We start from the raw sequence: 5,218 nt of genomic DNA, 5'->3' as shown, positions 1-5,218 counted from the left end.
AACTGCTTTAATATTTTTCTACTTTTGCTTCAAATAGTAAATGTGAAAATTGTGGATAGCAAAAATAATTATATTGTATCATTAAAAATATCATTTTAATTAAGGAGCTTATTTTGAAAAAACAAATGATAATATAAACATTGTCCCCTGTAGTGATAGCACTAATTTAATGCATTTGACATAAATCCTAATATCACAAGATTTAACATCTCTTTTTTCTAATCCATAAAGAAGTTGATGGTGGTGTCTCTGTCATGGTTGATCAATTCCCAGTATCCAGGTGTGTCCCAGTTTGTTCTATTTTGTTTGCCAGGATAATAATCTCATACATGCAGTGTTAAGCCAGTTAAGCCTGATGTTGTAAAGGTTTTCAGTGACTAACAATAATTACATCTTGGATATGGAAATTTCACATTTTTAAACATAATAGATAAAAATACATTATATATAATAATGTACAACACAATCTTAAAATAGACCAGGAGCAATGCTTATGCTGTGAGGTCCCTGCCTCCGTTATGTTATTAACAAGTTTATATGCAATATATTATCTATGAACAGGCAGAACATCCTCTCTTCCTCGCTGAGTTCATGTTTCCCATTATGTCACACATCGGTTCACCACGTCTCACACAGAATCACCACCAAGACACATCACAAATCCTGTCAATGATTCACTTAATGTTTAAACCACTGAATCAGGTACTGAAGCAGTGACAGACTGAATGAAGCTTCGGATGTGACTGATCATGTGACTGTTGCCAGACAAACCAAGCCTTGACACGTGCTTCAGAAGCACTGTGTTGTTGTTTTGACACATGAGCTGGAGCTTCAGCTTCCAATGGACCATCATTGAAAGTGGAGGTCTTTCCTACAGAGAAAGAGAGTCAACAGCTTGTGTAATAGGCAGCTCAAAGAGCCACAGCTTCTGGCACAGATTTAATATTAGTTGCAGTAAGCAAGACTTTGACTTGGAGGTTTCACAGATCCGTTTGCAGCAAGAAAACCATAACTATGACATCAAAACAAGAAAAAGAGGTTTGCCTGGGCCATGAAATGCCACCAATGGACTACTGAATACTGGAAGGTGTTATGGACTGATGAATCCAAATTTGAAATCTTTGGTTCATCATGCAGGATTTTTGCGCGCTGTCGAGTAGGCAAAAGGTTGGTTCCTTACTCTGTGGCATCAAATGTCAAACATTAAGGAGGAAGCATGATAGTTTGGGTCTTTTTGTTGGATACAGGTGACTTTAACAGAGTGAGAGGCATCCTGAACCAACACGGCTACCATAGCATTCTGCAGTGGCCTCTGGTATGCATCTAGTTGGTCAGGGGTTCATCCTACAGTAAGATAATGACCCAAAACACAAGTCCAGGCTATTACAGATCTATCTTAGGAAAAAGGAACAAGAAGGCAAGCTTGACAACATGGAGTGGCCAGCACAGTCTCCAGACTTAAATCACATCAAGCTGGATTGGAATGAACTGGACAGAAGAGTGAAAGCAAAGCAACCCAGAAGAGCCACACATTTATGCAACAGTTAGGAAGACCTTTCTGAAGAATATTTGGCTTCTGATGTAGAAAGAAGGGCATGAACGCATTCAACTGTTATATCTGTTAAAAGCTGCTACTTTGATGAGTCAGAAGATTAGAAAACATTTGGTTTATAAATAGATTCTATGATTTCATTTTTAACTTAAAAAGTTGTTTATTTGTTCTGTGCTTTCATTCAGAGAACAATAAGACACTGAAGTGTCAGAATTTCAATTAAAAAAACTGGAGAAACGGGGCCACATCGAGTTACATCCACTACTTGTCAAGATCATAGACACACCTCAGTTTCAGAGACCACGAAACATCAAGCAGCTTGGGGGTGGTTACTTTCCAGGAGCGTCGCGCAACCACTTTGAACACTCAATAGGGTATGTTCACTTGTTTACAGACAGACACACTAGTAATACTTTTCTTTCAGTGCTGCATGATGAAATGTGTGTGTGTGCGTGTGTGTGTGTGCGTGCGTGTGTTTGTGTGTGTGTGTGGTTTTTAGTGATACGGGGTGGGGCACTTAGCAGGAGAACTTGTAAAAACTCTGAACCTGAAACAGACAGAACTTGACATCAGTGAACGATCAGTTTTTAATGAGTAATTCATTATCTGATTGGCTGTGACTAAACTATAGGCGATGGTCTCAACAGGAAGTGGCAAACCTGTATGACATGTTCCACACAAGGAACTCTCTCCACAGAAGAGCGTACCAGCACAGAGTAACCAAGAGTGTAGAAATTATGTGAGTACCAACTGTATAATCCTATTGTAATGCAACATTTATTTTATCTACAAAGTGACCATAAAATCATATACTGGGTCTTTTTTTATACAGGATCAAAGATGCCCTCTTTGATGCCCTAAAGGTTCAGGAGGGACAACGCTCTGTCTCTCCAAAGCTAAAACTGATATGGAAGTCAACACAAAGCTGACAGTGGAAAACATGCTCTACATATTTCCTTTTAAACCATACTAAAATGTCTATACATACATGTTCTGTCAAATTATTTGTCTAACTTTGAAATAATCCTACTTTCTGAGTGATTTTAAGTATTTTCAGCGCAGAATGTCCAAACGACTGAGATATTAAAAAAATATGATAGTAATTATAATAATAAATCATTGATCATGTCTTGAGACCTGTACCAGTTTATGGGTGAAACCAAGGTGTGCAATCAAGGCTGAACTGGGACAAAAAAAATCGGCCCTGGCTTTTTTGGCTCATCAAACCCCCCCCCACACACACACACACACACACATACACATATATACATATAGACATATATGTGGGCAGTCAATCCTTCAAGCTCGGAAGCTCTACCAGAGGCCTGGGAGCTTGAGGGTCCTGCGCAGTATCTTAGCTGTTCCTAGGACTGCGCTCTTCTGGACAGAGATCTCCGATGTTGTTCCTGGGATCTGCTGGAGCCACTCGCCTAGTTTGGGATTCACCACACCTAGTGCTCCAATTACCACTGGAGCACTAGGTGCCACTGGGACCACTGTTACCTTCACCCTCCACATTTTCTTGAGCTCTTCTCTGAGCCCTTGGAATTTCTCAAGCTTCTCGTGTTCCTTCTTTCTGATGTTGCTGTCATTGGGAACCGCTACATCTATCACTACGGCCGTCTTCTTCTATGTGTCCACCACCACTATGTCTGGTTGGTTAGCCACCACCGTTTTCTCCGTCTGTATCTGGAAGTCCCACAGGTGATAGACCCCAGCTTCTATGGATCTTGTGCTCAGGGTTTGTTCCTGTGCTGCCATGATTAGTGCCTCTGTCCTTTCTTTCAGTCCGGCTTTGTCCAGCCACAGATAGGATTTCTGGATATCAGCCACCTCCATTATGTGTCGGTGGTACATACCGTGCAGGGGCCTGGCCTTCCATGATGGTGCCTCCTCTTCCTCCTCATTCTTGGGTTTCTGCTGCCTGAGGTATTCACTAAGCGCGCGGTCGGTTGGGGCCATCTTACTGATGTATTCGTGGATGTTTGTTGTCTCATCCTGGACTGTGTGCTGACACTCACCAGTGTCTCCTTCGTTCCGCTTAGCGTACAGCCTCAGGGTGCTGGACTTGGGGTGAAACCCTCCATGCATGGTCAGGAGCTTCCTTGTTTTGATGTCAGTGGCTTCTATCTCCTCCTTTGGCCAGCTTATTATCCCAACAGGGTACCTGATCACGGGCAGGGCGTAGGTGTTGATAGCCCAGATCCTGTTCTTTCCGTTCAGCTGACTTCTCAGGACTTGCCTGACACTCTGCAGGTATTTGGTGGTTGCAGCTTTTCTAGCGACCTCTTCATGGTAGATCCCATACTTGATGGTGACTTGTGCTATGGGCTTGAAGTTGGCCTCTAGTGTTGTCCGCCACATCCCCACTGAGTTCCTGATGAAGGCTCTAAGGGTCTTGTACAGTTCTAGGCATTCCAGGATCCAGGTGTGGGGCATTGAGTCATAGGCCTTGATCAGTTTCTTGATCAGTAATACAGACAGACATAGTTATGTTGCAATAGACATAGACTGCCGGGGGATTCCCATGATGCAGTTTTTCGTTTTTCCAGTCACCTTTCTCACTCACTATGTGTTAATAGACCTCTCTGCATTGAATCATACCTGTTATTAATCTCTGTCTCTCTTCCACAGCATGTCTTTATCCTGTTTTCCTTCTCTCACCACAACCGGTCGCAGCAGATGGCCGCCCCTCCCTGAGCCTGGTTCTGCCGGAGGTTTCTTCCTGTTAAAAGAGAGTTTTTCCTTCACACTGTCGCCAAAGTGCTTGCTCATAGGGGGTCATATGATTGTTGAGTTTTTCTCTGTATCTATTATTGTACGATCTACTGTACAATATAAAGCACCTTGAGGCGACTGTTGTTGTGATTTGGCGCTATATAAATAAAATTGAATTGAATTGAATTGAATTAATATGCAAATTGTAACTAGCAACATTGTTCATCAGTGATGCTAGTTTCAGTCCCACTCCTACTAAAAACACTATGTTTAGATGAACAAAATCCACTTTTTATGATTTCCTTACCTGAATGATTGAGCATGCATCAAGACATTCTGGGTGATGAAATTTGACAAACAGAACCTCACTCAGTGATAATCACCAGGAGTTTGTTATATACCACTGTAAGAAGGCGACCTTTCGCAGCTGTATTTACAATGAGTACGACCAAGCACAAAGATTCCCCACACTTCCTTAACCCATGGCCTCTCCTGGAACCTTTAACTGGTGCCTGGACCCCCATTTGCCCGAACATTTGAACAAACACCCTGGAGAGGACACAGGAAAGAAAGGTGAGTAATCACATCTCATAGTCACTTCTTTGCACCACCTTCATTTCTAGATTTTTCACACATATTTGCCCCAGTTCTCCTCAGTGGTTAACCTTATTTGCTCTCAATAATAACCACACTTTTTCACCCCTTAAGACCGGTCGGAGCAGGCACGCTCCGTTTTGCGTAACTATTTTTAAATTCCTGTAGAACTGCAACCACATAAGCTAGCACAATAATTTTTTTTGCATATGAAACCAGAGGAGTTGTACTTACATCTTGTGCATTCAGCTTAGTTATGGTCCGCTTGAAGCTGACGCTCCGGTGCGTGAATCAAAAAACAACACACTGTTTCAGAAGCACTGTGTCGAGGCTTGATTCGTTTGGCCAGAGTCA

At 42.2% G+C, this 5,218-nt stretch overlaps 1 long non-coding RNA gene across 1 annotated transcript; it reads left to right on the top strand.

Annotated features, from left to right (window-relative positions):
* The first annotated feature begins 1,737 nt into the window (after window positions 1-1,737).
* LOC112843232 (uncharacterized) lies at window positions 1,738-2,698 on the top strand. The gene is made up of 3 exons (XR_003215434.1): window positions 1,738-1,926; window positions 2,200-2,291; window positions 2,385-2,698. It is a non-coding gene; the product is annotated as an uncharacterized LOC112843232 (long non-coding RNA).
* Window positions 2,699-5,218: the final 2,520 nt, after the last annotated feature.

This window comes from Oreochromis niloticus, linkage group LG20 (genome assembly GCF_001858045.2).
Source record: "Oreochromis niloticus isolate F11D_XX linkage group LG20, O_niloticus_UMD_NMBU, whole genome shotgun sequence".
NCBI lineage: Eukaryota > Metazoa > Chordata > Actinopteri > Cichliformes > Cichlidae > Oreochromis > Oreochromis niloticus.
This window is presented reverse-complemented; position numbering and strand designations above follow the sequence as displayed.